The sequence below is a fragment of the Pinus tabuliformis genome, chromosome X (assembly GCF_031772625.1).
Source record: "Pinus tabuliformis cultivar Carrire ecotype Pingquan chromosome X, CPIR1, whole genome shotgun sequence".
In the NCBI taxonomy this organism is placed as follows: Eukaryota; Viridiplantae; Streptophyta; class Pinopsida; order Pinales; family Pinaceae; genus Pinus; species Pinus tabuliformis.
In genome coordinates this window covers 536,946,910-536,966,701 of record NC_142308.1, presented here as the reverse complement: position 1 = coordinate 536,966,701, position 19,792 = coordinate 536,946,910, and the positions used below count along the sequence as shown (strand labels likewise).

At 32.2% G+C, this 19,792-nt stretch overlaps 1 pseudogene; it reads right to left on the bottom strand.

Annotated features, from left to right (window-relative positions):
* Window positions 1-19,792, bottom strand: part of LOC149141105 (mannan endo-1,4-beta-mannosidase 4-like) — a 46,953-nt pseudogene that overhangs the window by 11,346 nt on the left and 15,815 nt on the right.

Here is a 19,792-nt window from a genome sequence, read left to right as displayed (position 1 = left end):
ACCTATTACTCTTGGATTAACTACCTATTACTCTGGGATCACCCTTTTCACTGGTTGATATCTCTATTCTATTCCGAACAATATGCAACATGATGTGCTCCATTGAGACAATGATGTATATATATATATATATATATATATATATATATAGATATAGGTTCCTCTGGTACTCTGAGGTATGTTCTATTGGATAAGCGCTTTAGTATTCGAACGACATGCAGCATGACAGGTATTATATAACTCGTCTATTTCATATATGGGTATTTGTTTATCCACCATGTTTCACTCTGAAAGAAATATTCATGTTCGAAGGGTACAATCACACAAAACTATTTAATTAGAAATTATTGAATAATTTATAAGAGTGTATTTTTTTAAAAACAAAATATTAAAATAAATTTTTAAATGTGCAATTTATTAATGTCAGTGGAATTTTCCAATTTTACATCAAAATTTCATAAATAGATATTTATGGTTAAGTCTATGTAATATGTGAAGTTCTATTTAAACAACTAAGAAATGATTTGCTTGATTAATCTATATCTTTATACGATAGCTTTGTAAATTTTAAAAATATTTTAGAATTTAATGAAAATAAGGCGATCAATGGTTTGACAATTGGTTTAATTTTAAAAATACATATAATCTTTTAAACTGAAATCAACATTAAAAAGTAAAATAATCTATCAATTTCAAACTCAAAATATAGTAATATGTTTAATCTAGATGTAAAAGGACTAAAGTTACTATATTTAATTTTTTAATAACTATAATTATACATATTTTGAATTCCTATCATATTTTTACCAATACGGGAAACTATTGGTGTAGTTCAAGACTTTTAGTTGAACAAGGTATGAACTATATTTAATTTTGAACATTACTCTTTACCACTAATGTTTGAGTGGAACGTATTATTATGCACCATTGTTGTATAATTATTTAGGATAATGTTCTTTTTCTCATAAGCCGACTCGTTTTCACGTTTTGTATCCTTGTAAAAAATAAATATTTCAGCTTGATAACTAATGAAAATTCAATTTCCATAAATATTTGAGCTTCAACGTAAACCAAGTTAAACACTGAAATGCATAAATAAATATTTCCTCTTCAACGTGAACGAGGTAAAACACTGAAAACATAAATACATGTTTCTATTTGAACGTGAACAAGGTAAAAAACTGAAATAAATATGTAAAAATTGGTTTGAAGTAGCAATGGAATTTCAAATATTGAAAGTACATTTTAGTAGTACACACCATGAGTACGTGCAGTTCTACATCTTTACTTTCGATACAATTTTAAATACATGGTAGTTCTTTAGTTTCTTTGTTGCATTTCTTCGGCATTATCTTCTTAATTCTATCCTTACACAATTAAACATAATTTAAATGTTACTACTTTTATTTTTAGAGAGCTAGATTACTACATGTATATGCTTGAATATAAGATTGACAATTTTTGCATTTTTCTATATGTATACTATAATATAAGATTCACCACCAAGTAAATACTTAAACATTCAATCTTTACACCTTCCTTATTTGATTTTATTTAATGAGTGCCTATTCTGCATCGGTGTTTCCTCTTGTACAACATTCTTAGGTAGTAGTTCGATGCTACAGAAATATTTACATGTATGTTTTACTTCTTTATTAGAGTATGTTATACCTCCCTTGAACTTCCTATAACAACTTTATTTAATTTCTCTTTGTATTATCTTTCCATTTAGAACAAAGGATGGAATCACTTCTTCTGTTATTATACTTTATTCACGTCAGCTACAAGCTTAAAAGGGCTATGGGGTAATAATATTGAATTTTTAGTACTTAACACTGGACAATCTTAGTACACTCATTACATATCTCATCTACTATATATTGATATTTCATTCTTTTTAGATCTAAGCAGGTACATATATACTAGTAGCATGTTTTTGTTTTTTTTTTTTGGTATAACTACTCTATATAGATATCACCACCACATTCTCTTTTCTACTAGTCTCGTCCAATTTCTTTAAATCTATTTAATTGAGTAGTGTTTTATTACGGTGTCTTTTGTTAATTTAACTTTCTGTATTGCATCTCACCTTACTAGGGGTCTTTTCGAATATACATATACACTCGAGCTTTTAATGTAATTGGTTTTTATTCTATTTTGTTATTCAGACCTTAATACAACTCATATCCTAGCTATAACTCTAGAAAATATTATGTTACTAATATCTCTCTTCCTCAACCTTCTTATGAATTGGTTTACTACTAGTTAGTTCCAGTATTCCAATCTTTTTCACACCTAAATCTGATCTAGCTAGTGCTCATTCTTATTTTCTAGCTATAGGTTGGCCCATAGGCCTCAATATTGAACCTACCACTCTGATACCATATGTAATGTCTCCATTGCAACATTGCAATACTCTTATCTAATTTCAAGACATTTTTTTTTTCTTTTTATTTAATTTTACTACAAAGCTCTTCGCTACCATTAATGTCTCCTCCTAACACTTACAATTAGTTAGTTTATTTACTTAATAACTATTTTATTTTCGTATCTTTATAACGATGTCAATTGTATACTCTTATTTATTTAGATACATAAATATATGTGTATAGTTCTATAATATTATTTCCTCTCATTTTCCAACATCAAAATATGGCTTACTTCACATAAAATTTAATACGTACAATTATTCCATTCCTTTGTGCCTTCGTTACTATATTTAATTTTTTAATAACTATAATTATACATATTTTGAATTCCTGTCATATTTTTACCAATACGGGAAACTATTGGTGTAGTTCAAGACTTTTAGTTGAACAAGGTATGAACTATATTTTATTCAGTAGTACTCTTAGCCCCAACAACAATTGGCTCATGAAGAGCAAAACATTTCACAAAGTGGGATATGAACCCATTGTTGGGGGCGGGGGAGGAGGTGGTGTCATTTTGAATGTAAATTCAAGCATTGCATAATATAAATACAAATGTTTTTCAAATGTAGTTTGATTTTTCAACAATCTTAAGTGTGAGTTATTTTGAAAGTGTTATCCTTTCATATGAGCTTTGAACTTTGAAGTAGTCTACATTCTCTTATGCATACTAAATTTAGAACATGAAAATGCCTTATAAAACTGAATTCTTAAAAAAATTAAATGTTGTATAAGTAAAAGTTAAAACCCTACACATTAAATATGTGATTATATTTTCAATAAAAAATATTTTATTTCTTTAACACCTTCTTTATTCTAAAATATAAACAAACAAACAAAGGGTGGAATAAAACTGAATTCTTAAAAAAATTAAATGTTATATAAGTAAAAGTTAAAATGATTATATTTTCAATAAAAAATATTTTATTTCTTTAACACCACCTTTATTCTAAAATATAACTTGGACCAAATAACTTGCAACATGTTAAGAAATTAAATTAAATATCATCAAAAGCATAATTTAAACCAATGTTAACAAAATCCTTAATTATCCATCTAATATTAAATGGTTTCTTTTATTATTTGTTATTTTTTTTGAAACTTTTACGAAACTCTTTATTGGCTTCACTTGAACCTCTGATTACATAACAAGAATCAATTATTTATGAAAATAAATATTGCATGAATAGAGTTTAAGATAAAAAAAGATATGTAAAGATAAGATGAATAGTGTCGAGAAACCGTCATAAACATAACAAAAAGAGAAACCATCATATTCATGATAAAATAGATATGTAAAATTAAGAAGAGTAGTGTAGAGAAACCATCATAAACACAACACCACTAATGTTTGAGTGGAACATATTATTATGCACCATTGTTGTATAATTATTTAGGATAATGTTCATTTTCTCATTTTTTCACGTTTTTTATCCTTGTAAAAAATAAATATTTCAGTTTAATAACTAATATAAATTCAATTTCCATAAATATTTCAGCCTCAACGTGAACCAAGTTAAACACTGAAATGCATAAATAAGTATTTCCTTTTCAACGTGAACGAGGTAAAACACTGAAAACATAAATACATGTTTCTATTTAATATGTACCACTTACAAATTAAGTTGAACCATTGCTTGCATGGTCAAACATGGTCAATATAAACAAAAATGTTGAACAAGGCCAGATGTGGTTAAACTACGCTCAACCACTGTTTGCTTGGTAAACATTGTATGTATTGTAAACATATTCAAACATGGTTATTAAACCATTGTCATCCATTGTCAACCATGGCCAAACGTCATAAACTATAGTTAACTATACTCAATAAACTAAACCATGCCAATACATGGTCAACCATTGTCAGCATAGTTAAACATGGTTATCCATGGTCATCCATAATCAACCATAGTCAACCATGGTGAACCTAATCTATCATAGTCAACTATTGTTAAATGTGGACAACAATTGTCAACCATGGTCACTCATAGTCAATAATATTTTTAATGAAATAAACCCTCAATCATCATAACTTAACAAGGTAGAAAACTGAAATAAATATGTAAAAATTGGTTTGAAGTAGCAATGGAATTTCAAATATTGAAAGTACATTTTCTTGGTAAATGAGTGAAAATTGCAAGTTAAATAGTTCTATTACATTAAGACCATAATCTGAAGAAACATTTTCGTATCACTTTTGCATTTGCTGTGAAGAAACATATTCGTATCACTTTTGCATTTGTTGTATACATGAAGGCTGCCATGTTCCTGGATTTTGTAATCTGTATAACAAATAGTTAGTTATAATAAAATGATAACATTGTGGATTGAAGAGAGGACATATTTGAAACAAAAGATGTTAAGGCATATGTTGATGTACCTTCCATTTGTTAGCCGACATGTAATAGTTCACTATCTTCATTGAGTGTGAACTCGCTGTGAATTTTGAAGTCACTTAACAGTATACAGTGGTAGCTTTCTGTTGCAAATATGCCTCATATGACATTGCTTTTAAATCAGGAAGTAAGTCATGTAATAAGGGTTGCCTGATAATGCACTGTACAAAGTTATTTGTAATGGATTCTATTACAGCATTTATACAATGCTTGTAGATGAAAGGGCAATTATCATTGCATTGTGAACAGAAAATTGTCCCATTGGTTATCGCTATGGATGAATTGACTGGGGAGTTACAAATTGCACAAACAGGTTCGAAAGGAGTTGAATATGGATTTGTTGCCATCATAATACCTTCGACCTGTTTATAAAATATTCAAACGTTAATCTACATTACTACATGGGAAATGCAAAGCTAGTAAAAACACCATTATTGTTATACTTACAGCATAGGTAGATGTAGTTAGTTTTTTGAGATTGTTTACTGCATCTGTGTTAAGTTCAGTCATGAACGTTGACTTTGATGCTCTGAATATTGTTTCTTTTGTGTTTACCTTTTTTGTTAAATTTTTGAAAAGGATGAGGGGGAAGTCTCCTTTCTGCAGTTGTTTTTCCATTGAAAGGAAAAATTGTTCATACGTGTCAAACAATTGCAACTGCAAGAGAGAAATTGTTATCCATTGAAAAATACGAAAAGTAATATGCAAGTACAAAGCAATATGCAACTACATTGTTCGTATGTGTTGAAAAATTGCAAGTGCAAGAGACAAATTACAATAACTATAGACAAATTACAATAACTATATATTGAAGTGATGCATGTTATCTACTGAAAATTAGGAATAAGTAACATGCAAATACATACAGTTGCGTTGTCATTTTCAGAATCTCCATCTTTGATATGGAGTATGTAATGCAATCCAACCCGTTTCGCAAGTGTAACGGCTGCAGCGATTGTGCCAATTGGGTACATTTCTTTTTTGTTTGCAAATTGCCTAATGGTTGTATTGGGAATGAAGCGATATTCTTTGCAAACTTCAGGTACAGTTTCTATGATACTTGATTCATTAAGCAAAATTATTTTGTCACAATCACTGCGATCATAAACAGTTTTAGGCAATATCTTGAAATTTGTAATTGAGATGCTATTTCCTTGCAAAATTTTCTGTTCATGTCGCTCCACTAAATGTGCAGGTACAGTTAACGTTATAGTCATCATTCCTTGAGCATCTGTCAAATCAGCTCGTAATATTTGACGTGATTTGTTTGCTTTATCAAGGAATGCAGTATAGACAACCATTATGTCTCTAACAAATCGCTGCCCAATTCTACGACTATTGAGATCTTCAATTGATACTTTAATTGGCAATATCTGTTTTTGCCTATAAAAATTTCTTAGTTAGATACTGCTATAAACATTTCTATGATGCTATGTTTCTCCTAAAAACTGAATAAGTATAAATAGATTACAATGTTGTGTTTCATATGCATACCTTTTTGATGTATCATTTTGTACATTTGTTGAATCAAGTTTTGTTGTCATTGTTTCAGTTGGACTAACACAAGTAAATGCACATTTCAATATGATGTGGATATTATCACATGTATTTTGTGATAAGCAATTAATAAACAAATTATGATATCTAACCTGTACATGTCTTCTTGCTGCATTGTCTGGGGGGACTTACTACAAGTGCTTTCTCCACTCGTCCAACATTTTCTAATTTATATAGATTTAAATATACATATGTAAAAAGAGAATGTATATATAATAAACATTAATATTCTAAATAGAAAATAACATATTTGTATAGTTGTCATAAACATACCTTTTCAAAACAAGCGGTTGGCTTGCCTTTTCTATTTGAGTTATGCCCTCTATTTCTTCAATTGTTTCTTTTCCTTTTTCAGAATTTATGCTATATTATAGAATAGCAACATATATTTAGTTCAATTTGAAAGAGCATATAGAACTAAAAAGTGAACAAGAACATTAAAACCATAAAACCATACATATGTAAAAATAGAATGCATATATAGTAAACATTAATATTCTAAATACAAATTAGCATATTTGTATAGTTTTCATAGACATACCTTTGCAAAACAAGCGGTTGGCTTGCCCTTTCTAATTGGGTTATGCATTCTATTTCTTCAATTGTTTCTTTTCCTCTTTCAAGATTTATGCTATGTTATAGAATAGTAAGATATATTTAGTGCAAATTAAAAGAACATATAAAAGTAAAAAGTGAAAAAGAACATAAGATCCATAGGAAAGGAAAGGCAAGAAGAATATACTCTATTTGTTTATGTTCCATGTTGTTGTTCTTTTCTCTTGGTCGTTTTGTTCAATTGAAAAAGGTTTTAATGGTACAATCTGCATTCATAAATAGATGAGGTAATATCTGGAAATTTATGATAGGATTGTAAATGTACGATAGAATGCATAGTATGTATAATGTTATTATTTGGTTTAGTACAAAAAGAATATTGTAATATGCTTTAGTAAAATAGAAATGGTAAAAACAATGAGGTATTGCAAAAATGTCAAAATTTGCAATTTTGTAAACTGTTTCATGTGTATATCATAGCTCAAGGACAAGAGATATTGTATCATGATCAGACCAATATGTATCCAATATGAAAATTCTATATTTTATATTAGCTAGATTTGCCCAAACATGGTCAATGAATGATTTATGCATGGTATTAGTTTTGTCAATAAGGAAATGAAGATTGTAGTTTTCCATGTAGGTTTCTAGCTGCTTTGTTTTTTGATTGCAATGTAGCATATCAATATTGAAGTCCCCTAATATAACTATGATATTGTTTAGATCTAAGTGGCATAAAGCTTTTGCAATGACATTCAAAATATTGTTTACATTTGCATGTGGCGATGCATATATATTGAGCACTGCAATTTGTAATCCGTGAACTTTTATTTTTGCGAGCAATGCTTCTACAAGTTGCTCTTCAAATTGGGTATGTTCAAGGATAATGATATTTTTCTTTATCAATATCATTACTCCATGCTTAATGCAACTTGAGATGCAATTGGAATTTTTGAAATATTCATTTTGCATACACAATGACATATGTGTTTCTTGTAAGCATAAGATATCAGATTGCATTGTGTCATAATCATTGCATATGTCAGTAAGATGTGCATGAAGATTACGAGTGTTCAATGAAAGAATAAAGATGGATCGCAATGATTGTATTGATGAATAGTCATATTCTAATTGCCATTTTGTAGTGGTTTGCAAACGTTGCATTTCACAATTTACTTTTTGCTTCACCTTAAAATTATTGTCTTTAAGAGGATTAAGCAAATACAATGATTGTATGTTTCTGACACGTGATAGTGCTGTGTATACTAGGCCATGCACTTGTACTCCAGTAGGGTCGAATGCAAGCCTATCCAAGGTTAAGCCTTGTGATCTATGTATTGTGCGTGCACATGCAAGCTGAATTGGAAATTGTTTCTGTATTTTCAACTGGGCCATATTTGATGTGATAGGCATTGCTTTTGATATTCGCAGTATTGGTGTCCAATTATGTGCTATGTCTGAAGTATACAAATGAGCCAGTTTTCTAGATTGTCGATGACCAATATTAGGGTCGTGGAACTTAATCCATAGAACATCGACCTTATCTGTATGGGTATATGATTTAACTATTCCATCTGCACCATTTACTAGCCCATCTGGTGCATCATAATTGCAAGCATACATTTCAACTAACATGTTCAACTTTATCAGAAGTTGCGAAGGCAAAGTAGCTGTATGTTGATGTGTTGGGAAATTGCCGTTATTCTCCTCATTTTCATCAATTGCATTAATTAAAATTTCTTTGCCAGGCATGAGCATTAACATTTTCTTGTTATGCATTGCAACATCTTTGTTTTTGTAAAATAAATAGGGAAATGTTGGATCATTTGGTACAGGGCACATGCAACTTGTATTCATATATGTTATATCATTAGATGTTTGACAATTTGTTCGCATTCTATTTAAAACTGATATGAATCTCTCATTTGTTTGTCGTATAGTCATATGCAATTGGAAGCACTTGACATTATCCTTCCAGAAATCATGTGTTATTGTTTGATTGTTGATTCTTGGTTGCTCAAAAATAAGAGAGTCTTGAATAGGTTGTGCTTGATAGAAATCACCACAAAATATGATGTCAATGTTGCCAAAGTATTTGGTTTGGACATGTTTTATGTTTCTGAATCTATTGTCAATAGAATATAAGAACCGACTACCGATCATCGATACCTCATCTATCAAAGCTAGCTGCAATTCTTGATATAGCTTTGATAAGTTGTCCAATACTTCTTTGCTGAGTGGGAACAGATGAGACTTGTTAAAAGGCATTAGCAATGCAGAATGGATTGTTGTTCCACCTGCATTATATGCAGCCTTTCCTGTGTATGCTAATATTAGACCTTTTGGTTTCATAGGATCAGTTGTGTTTTGTGAATCATAAATTCGTATAAGCATTTGGAAAATTGCTTTCGCTGTGAATGTTTTACCTACGCCTGCTCCACCTGTAATAAAAAGGTAAATTGGTTCCTTGGGGTTTTTTTTCTTTTTAATTGCAACGTCTTTTACAATTGCTTGTTGCTCTTTGTTCAACATTCTTCTAAGTTTGTAATACTCATTGTTCTCCATTAAAAATGGATGGGCAGTAATTTGAAATCCAAGATTGATTTTTTTCTTCATTTCAAACTGTTTTGGAAATTGCAAGTCCGATTGCAAATCATATTCTTCATAATGGAAACTGTTCTCTTGGTTTCGCATATTCATTTGGTTAGTATTCAAAGAACTAATTTGCTCATTTGTTGCAGTCTCTAAATCACCCCATTTTGGATTGATGTTATATGTAAATTTGGCTTCATTGGCTTGAATTGTTTTTTCATGTAATGTATATGCAGAGAGCCACGTAGGCAATTCTTGTTTCAATGTATTTTCAGAATTTTCAAATGGCATATATAATAATAATTTCTCTCAACAGAAGTTTTCAATATCATTGTGCTTGTTATATTTGACAAATCGTATAACATTTGGTTTTTTCCTTTTAGATATGGGTGTGCCATCTTTCCTGTAATTTGATACAAATTCTGCAAGGCAGATTTTGCTAATGGAACTTGAGCGTCCAATTTAGTAGTCAATAATGGAATGGCACATAACATCTTCTGAATCATCAGGTTCTTGTTTCAAAAGAATAGGCGGTTTAAGCATAAATGTGCGTTCATCAACTGGAGATGTGTTTATGAATATACATTCCCTTGAACTACAACTCAATGGCAATGAAAGTGCTATATGCACTGCTTGTTGAGCTGACATTTGTTGCAGATTGAGTAATGTATTTCCGAGTTTACGAATCATTTGCATAGCATCAATTTCATTTTTCTGATGCTCTTTGCGTATTCTTCTAAATGCATTTGTCATAGACTTGTCAATTTTGGTCATATATGAACTACAATATGATGCTGCGGCATATGCATTTAGCACAAATTGTGCATCTGTATTTGCATTCCATAAAGTAGGCATAGCCTTTGCAAAACTGTTATTCCAAATGTGAGAAGGTTTTCGTTTCAGGAAAATTGTTGGTTGCTTTACTGTATGTTGTAATAGTTCTATGTACTCACTTTCTGTTAGTCCTATTTCCAGGAGGAAATTGTCATGGGTTATTGAATCATTGTAGTCTGTTTGCTCCAAGAATGCCAAAAGTGATATTGATTTCTCGACGATTTTTTTATTTTGTGCATTGGTTGGCTCGATGATCATTGTTGATTTCATTGGTGGCATGGGGAAGTTGTATCTGCAGTTTGAATTTTTTCGCTTCTTACAACTTCTTGTATGGTGATGTTTATGCAATTTAGCAACATCTGGCTCCAAATGATCTGTATTACAAGTTATGTAATTGTCAAGAAACTTCTCAATTTCTGAATTGCTTTGTTTTCCATATATTGGAGCATTCTCTATCCATAATAGTCCATGTTCATGTTCAGTTCCTCTATTTTGAAATTCTGTTACGAAATAGTAATCAGATATTTTTCCAAAGAATGTAGTATCTTGACATATCATTCGCTTTACAGCATTAATTCTATGTCTATAGTACTGGCTACATGTGACTGGATATTTTCTTATAAGGTAGTCAATGTCATCATCTTCTAATATATCAATAGCATTTTTACTTGCTTTATTTCTAAACAATGTGACCAGTGTATCTACTAATGGTTTCCATCGATGTTCTGCACTTGTAAATGTCACAAAGAAAGTTGGAGGTCCCAATTGTCGTATCATTGCAAATATGTTTTTCTTAATCTGTTCCAAATGATCAGAAGATATGCGAATGTTTTTGAAATCTATGTATCCAATATCATATTTCAATAACTTTTCCAAATTTGCTCGATACTTGACATCTTTTGCTAATATTTTCCTGCCTTTTAGTTGTCCTTTTCTTATTCATACCCATATGCAAGAAATCACTTTATCAATTATTATTCGCATTGTCTTGAAAAACAAATTTGTTGTATGATATGAGAAGTCACCACTTGCTTGTAACAATTCCCATTGTACAATTTTTTGGTAGCTAAACCTATTTGTGATGTCATCATCACGTGCATCGCCATAAAATAATGTTGGAAAGTTCATTTATTTTGCATATTTGTCCTTGAAAATCCCAGTGGTCGTTGTCCTTCAGCAGGTGCTACTTCAATAATCTTGTCTTGAAAATCGTAGATGCGTTGTGACTCTATTAATCCATGCACCAATGTTTCAGTAGGTGATTCGTTATTTGCATCACTGTCTGTATCACTTTCATTGTCGCTATTTGAATTTTGTACAATGTATTCATTATTCTCTTGTAAAACATGGGCCCAATTCTCATTTATACAAATGTTCTCAGCTTTATAAAGACTTCTAGAACATAGTTCGTTCAATGCTTTCATGACAATAATTGGACATACTTTACCTGTTTGGTATGCATTTTTGTATTGCAATCGTCTTTTTAATGCAACTGCAATTGTCATTTTATCACTTAGATATTGTGGCAATGCTTTTTGCACAACGTCCATATGAACCGGTACATTGATAATTGATCCTGTTAAGCCAATTTGTGATCGCCTATATCCCCATTGTCTGATTTGTGCAAATGCAATTCTCAATGATACAAGTCTTTCTTCTAGATCTGAAAGTGTATTTACAGTTGGCAATGGAATGTTACGTCTTATTTGTTCAGGTGTTGCAAATTGTGGAAGCTTTCCATTATTGAGTGCTTTTTTGCAAGCAACACATATATTTTCATTGCTGAAGGTCCTATTGTTCAATGTCAAATTCATATGCTTTTCTTGCAACTCTATAGTGAAGAATCTGATATTTTTTGCAAAATGCAATCTGGTACAAACTGCACATGTATTCCTAGGCGTGTCTTCAACTTGTTCCATATAAATCTGTACTGCATCTTTCTTTCTTGTCATTCTTGACTTCTTATTAGAAGATGCTTTTTTGCATATGTCATTGCATTTGCTTCTTGTACGTATGAATTGCTTCATTTCGGGATAAGTAAGCTTATGACACCTGGGCAATTTTTGTAAGCAAGATGCTATTTCAAATTAAATCTTGTTATTGAGATGTATGCGAGGACTAGATTGTTGATTTTGGAGTACATGCTTATGACAAAAGATGTTATCATTTTTATCTACATCACTCCATTTGCTTTTTGTACGTATGAATTGCTTCAGTTTATGATAATTAAGCCTACGACGCTTAGTTGGTCGCATTTGTTCTAAATGAGATGCTATCTCAAATTGAATATTATTGTTAAAATGTACTTGAGATATACATTGTTGTTTTTCTAGTAAAAAACAATCAATGTTGTCAGGCACAATGCATTGTAATTTGAATTTGTCATTGTCAACATCTATTGTTTCTTGCATCATTTCCAATTGCTTACCAAAGTTTCTAATGCAAGAACTAGGTTGTTGGTTTTCTAGTACATGATTATCACAAAAGATGTTATCATTGTTATGTACATTGGTGCATTTGCGTTTTGTACGTATGAATTGCTTTAGTTTGTGATAATTGAGCCTACGATGCTTAGTTGGCTGCATTTGTTCTAAATGAGATGCTATCTCAAATGCAATATTATTGTTAAAATGTACTTGAGATATACATTGTTGTTTTCCTAGTATATGCTTATGATGCAATTGATTACAATCCTCTTTTGCTTCCATGTACACTTGTTGAGAATTATGAACATATTTTTGTATCATTGCGTGGTAGTGAATATGTGATGTATCTGTCCTGAATGACATGATGTTAACAATATGATTGCATGTCGAATAAGCAGAACTGTAACTGACAAAGTTATTAGCAACAGAGGACCATACCTGGATATTGACTTTGAACATCACAGATATCCATTGCAAACAGAATGGTCCACCTTCTACCTGTCCTTTCTCATATGGCATTGCCATATTTATGAGATATTGTTTCCAGTTGTTATTCATTGCATAATGTATCACATCAAGTACTAGGTATTGTTCTAAACAATGTAATGCATCTCGATTCTTATGCATAAGTGCATTGCAAAAAGATTGGACAATGTAAAGTCGCAAACACTGTGCATCGAATTCTGTTGCCACTAAATAGCAAATTGCATTAAAGAGACTGTCACCACAATTAGATGTCATTTGATTTGCGATCGTTAATTCATTTAAAAGCATATTATCTGCAATATGCATCCAATGGCTTTCAATATCTTTGCAAATAGATGACAGGTAGATATTAGACTGGTTGCAAATGCATATTGGAAACTTTTGGTAAAGCAATGGTTCATAATGACCACTAACAGGATTTGCATCATGAAAGAGAATGCAATATGGAATTGTATTTTCATGTTGATTAAAAAGCAAATATCTTGTTTTTCTTGTCAATGACCAAACTGCAATTGATATATCTAGCCATTTAGCTAACCAACGTATGCAAAATGTATCGCCCCATAAACCTCGGTCAGACTCCTTTATATTTGTAGATGCAGAACCACGCATTCTATGAAGATATGTACCAATATCATTAATTCCATGTAACTCGTATAGGAAGTCAGGTGCTAGCTCATACTCATATGACTCTATTGCTTCAACATCATTATTGTTTAAGCAAAAAAGAAAATGTTCTATTAACCCAATTCGTAGTTCATTTGAAGTATAACAAAAATGTAGAAGCATTTCGAATGAGTCAAATAGACAATCTCCTACAGTATATGAAAATGCATTTAATCTAAAAAGACCATTTATTTTTAAGACATTATCAATGATGTCAGGCAAAATGCATTGTAATTTGAATTTGTAACTGTCAACATCTATTATTTCTTCCATCATTTGCAATTGCTTACCAAACTTGCCTTCTGCAATTGTCTTCTACAGCTTTGCAAAAAATATTGATCAAATTAGCAAAAAGTGAAGATGATTGTTTTGAACAAAATATATATATTAAAACAATAGGCTCTTGCATTATGTTGCTAGACAAATATCAAATTTGTAGCAACAAGTCATATTTATAAATAAATAAGGAATTGGAAATGGAGAAATTGCTTTGGAGAACAATATAACTTGACAAAAGGAAGCAGTGGAAAGGCATAACGAAAAAAGGTAACATAACTTTGGGAGGCAAAGACATAATAAATAATTGCAGCATAACTTTGGGAGGTAGGGAGTGACAAAGAAGCTCCAAAGGCAATGAAGCTTTTGTCTAAACTCTTACCTAACAAATTGACTGTGAAGATACCTCAAATATTTAAATATTCTTCCAAATTTCTCATTTTAAATACAGGAAGAATCCTTAATTGTCATATGAATAATAAACAGGAGGTATGTCGTACAGAAGGTTTTGGGTTTGGAGATGAACATCCACTTCATTCATGTAAAGGATCTAAAAGGTCCCATGAGGCATGACTGTGGGAGTAACAGTTTGACTAGAATAAGTGGATCCTAGAGTGGCTACATAGCCTTGCATTGGAAAGGGGTTTTGCAACATGGCAGGTTGTGACATCGAAGGTGGATTGGGTCACCTTGCCTGTAGTGCAATCAGCCCGCAGAGCCTGTTGAACAATCCACTTGGGGAGAGCCCTCTCACATAATAATACTAATGATTGTGAACAAATATTATGGACAATTGGAGGTTTATTTTCAAATATTTCAAGATTTCGAGCCTTTCACCTATCCCATACTATAAATAAAGGTAATGCTTTATATCTACTTTTTCGATTAAACCAGCACTTGAATAAGGAATCCAATGAATCAAAGGTGCTTAAGAACTTGAACATGTTACATTAGGCTACTCAAAACCTCCACAAACATAGGGCAGAATATGAAAAGATGTGAAACATCCTCCTAGGACTTATAATAGAAAATACACCTAATTTAAGTCATGCTCGCACTCCAAAAGTTCAGAATATCTTATTGAAAGTAGAATAAAATCCCTTAAAAAATTTCATGCATACAAAAAGTATACAGATTACATTCTCTTGGATACAATATTCTACCGTCCTCTGTAGTTAGCTATTGACATCTCAACCAACATGACAAGCTTACTAATAATGTAATGCAACTTGGAAAACTAAAGAGATGTTGATTATAGGTGGCCTATTGAAAGTTGACTTGAAAATGCCCTACAAAATTACTTTCCTCTGTTCTCAGAGTAGGCAATATCATACTCGCCAATTTCAAAAATACATTGGCCTTCATAACTATTTCAGAGAGTAGCACAACTTTAGAGCTACTATGTTGAGTAAGTGTATTCTTGGATGTTGACGAGTGTTCACTGGAACTACTTTATCATCACAATCCTTTTTTTATAAATATGTAAAAGGTAATATCCATTTTCGTGAAAGAGAAGAGGGCTTTTTGTGTTTCTTCCAAAAAAGATATGGCATTATCCTTATATAATATCTCACATAAATCATTAGATGTATGAGGGTAGTAGATGGAAACAAACAAGTAATGCCAACTTTGTCATCTAGCCATTCCCACTATATTTAATCCGTTTTTGAAATTTTAGCCTCCTTTTCTAATCACCAAGTTGTGCAAGGAGACCAACTGGCTCCCCTTGAATTAAGGGGATCTCTTTTACATTATATTTGTTTCAAGTAGCCACAATCTAAATTATATATATTAAGTGAACAAATGCATCAATTATGTTATTGAAATTCATCCTTGATACTTAGCTTGATAATTTGACAACCTATATCTATATTATAATTCTGATAGAGTTAGGGTTACTCTTATGATGAGGTAAATATGAGGTGTACCCACTAGGAAATATTAACTATTATAGTATAAATGATGACTCGATATACATGTTTCAAAGGGTGGAATTTTAAATTTGATGTGCAATTTAATATTATATAACTAATTATTTATTGTTTGATGGCTCATTAAGGCTAATCTACTAAACTATAAAGAGACTTGCAGCTTCAGGTCATGTTCTAACTTCTCTGTCTAAGAAACATTATATGTCTTAACAACTCAATCTATGAGATGCAAGCAATCTCTCAAAAAATTGGGACCACATTCTTCGGAGTAGGATTTAAGTCATGCTCGCACTCCAAAAGTTCAGAATATCTTATTGAAAGTAGAGAGTCCATAGGTATAATAAGTGCATTAAAAACTATGGATATGGATTGATAGGTCTAAATTTTCACTATCCAATGATATAGTTTCTAACCAAGGAATATATGAAGGAGTACAAGTTGCCTAAAAGAGAATAATTAGACCACTAGAAGGAAATTCAAGAAAGATGAGGATATTCACATGCACATGACGCAGATTAGACTCATTACAACCTCAACAACGTCCATAGGAGCATCACCTTCTCAAAATCAGTTTGAACATTGGTTGCAGAGCATCACCTTCTCAAAATCAGTTTGAATATTGGTTGCATATGTACATGTAATGAAGTTAGTTAGCGGGAGATTACTAGTGCCCAAATTTTCATATTTTTAGCACTTGTCCAATACATTTTTGTCAATATTTTTCTCATTTCCATCTCATATTAATACCTTGTTCATACACAATGATTCATTTTTGGTCAATCTATGATTATCCTATTAAAATTCCATTTCAGTGTTTATTCTTATGAAATGCTTATATTTTTAACAATGGTAGAATAAGTGTTGAAACTTGCTAAATAGTTATTGCAACTCCTATGTGTAGTATTTACAACTCTACTTCAGTATAGGTGTTTCAATTGTTGAGTGTATTTTATACAAATTTATTTGAGTTATGGACATAATTGCTACAACTTTGATTTGTTGCCATCATTGATACAAATTTGTTTGCAACAACTCCCACCTCACTATGACGTGGATCTTGCCTCAGTAGGGATGCTACAACTCCCCCCATGGTTTTTGTTGCAACTCTTTTTTTCGTTTTATTTTTACATAAACGTACAATTTATGAATATCGAAACTAGTTACATTCTCCGATACTCCCTCTTAACTAGGGGTATTCATAATTGTATACTCGATACATGGATACTCTCAAACTGAAATATTCTCATAAGAAGAGTCGGATTGATAAGCCATCTTTAAGCATCGACATCATGACCAAAATTGTCAACATAGTAAGGCCTTAAGTTGACAAGCTCTTCTCATACCGGAGCATAATGTTGGGAGGCTTTGCGTGAGATACCACACTACCTCTTCAAGGTACATACCCCATCTTGATGTTCATTAGGTATGTCCTTTTAGGATTGTTCTTATCTTAGATTACCTATCCTTAAAGAATTCTAGTCCTCATTGACCATGCTTATCTTGGATAAATGTCAAATCCTCAAACAATGTCAATTTACTTCCTACCATACATTACAAGGTTTAGGATTGTTCTTATCTTAGATTACCTATCCTTAAAGAATTCTAGTCCTCATTGACCATGCTTATCTTGGATAAATGTCAAATCCTCAAACAATGTCAATTTACTTCCTACCATAGATTACAAGGTTTATACTTTGCTGTGGTTTTTATCATTATGATTTGGTTTAGAATATCTTATTGAAAGTAGAATAAAATCCCTTAAAAAATTTCATGCATACAAAAAGTATACAGATTACATTCTCCTGGATATAACATTCTACCATCGTCTGTAGTTAGCTATTGACATCTCAACCAACATGACAAGCCTACTAATAATGTAATTCAACTTGGAAAACTAAAGAGATGTTGATTATAGGTAGCCTCTTGAAAGTTCACTTGAAAATGCCCTACAAAATTACTTTCCTCTGTTCTCAGAGTAGGTAATATCATACTCGCTAATTTCAAAAATACATTGGCCTTCATAACTATTTAAGAGAGTAGCACAACTTTAGAGCTACTATGTTGAGTAAGTGTATTCTTGGATGTTGACGAGTGTTCACTGAAACTACTTTATCATCACAATCCTTGTTTTATAAATATGTAAAAGGTAATATCCATTTTCGTGAAAGAGAAGAGGGCTTTTTGTGTTTCTTCCAAAAAAGATATGGCATTATCCTTATATAATATCTCACATAAATCATTAGATGTATGAGGGCAGTAGATGGAAACAAACAAGTAATGCCAACTTTGTCATCTAGCCATTCCCAATATATTTAATCCGTTTTTGAAATTTTAGCCTCCTTTTCTAATCACCAAGTTGTGCAAGGAGACCAACTGGCTCCCCTTGAATTAAGGGGATCTCTTTTACATTATATTTGTTTCAAGTAGCCACAATCTAAATTATATATATTAAGTGAACACATGCATCAATTATGTTATTGAAATTCATCCTTGATACTTAGCTTGATAATTTGACAACCTATATCTATATTATAATTCTGATGGATCCCACACTATCATTCCGGGGTATTGACCCGTAACAGGTTGAGGATACTGAGATCCGTAACCAGGTTGAGGGTAGGATTGATAATTGAAAGGTACATTTCCTATACCTTGAACATAAGCTTAACCTTGAGGTGGTAGATAACCTTGACTCGAGTACTGACCTTGGGGTTGATACCCTTGAGGCACGTACTGATACTGGGGTTGACCTTGACTCGAGTACTGACCTTGGGGTTGATACCCTTGAGGCGCGTAATGATACTGGGGTTGACCCTGGGGTACGTATTGAGGCTGGGGTTGACCTTGAGGAATGTATTGTACCACAGGTATATACTGTCCTTGAGGTTGCCCCCCAGACACAATTTGTGTACCTTGAGGTTGCCCCCCAGGCGTTACTTGAGGCTGCCCCCCAGGCGGTAACTGTGCACCTTGAGGTTGAGAACTAGGATTTGAACCTAACTTCATGTAAATGTCTCCTACGCTCAACGGTTTATTAGCATTGTTTCCAGTTAATAACCCATGTTCAATGGGTTGAGGAGATGCTCCCGCAAAAGTACCAGAAAGTGACTGATACCCAGTGGGAACAGAAGGACCGCCGTACAGAAATGATTCAGGCGATTGAGTAAACATGGACGACTGACCAGACATATTTACAGGAGTATAAATACCTCCAGGTGGATAAGGAGTACGAGGTGGAGAAAAACTTGACCCTGAGTTGTCTAAATAATTAGTTAACGAAAGATACCAAGTAGTACTTCTAGGAGGACTGTAAAAAATAGATTCACGCTATTTCAGGTTCTTCGCCTATATCACTAGTAGATGAAAAACTACCAGCAAGCTCGGAAACTGTAACAGCTTCAGGATTATAGCCTGTTTCTAGACTTTGGTAATCCGGATGAACTACCAATGAAGACTCTCCTTCTTCAGGTGACCCTACTTTACTGCCACTAGGACTTACAAGGACTTTCAAACCTTCGCAATGACTCGGAACCTCTTCAGGAGGTTGGCCTCGAAGTCTACGAGACCTCCTCAACAAATCGGACATGGTTACAACTTCAGGAGACTTGCCCCGAGTTCCAGGGGACTGTATCGGTAATTCAGCC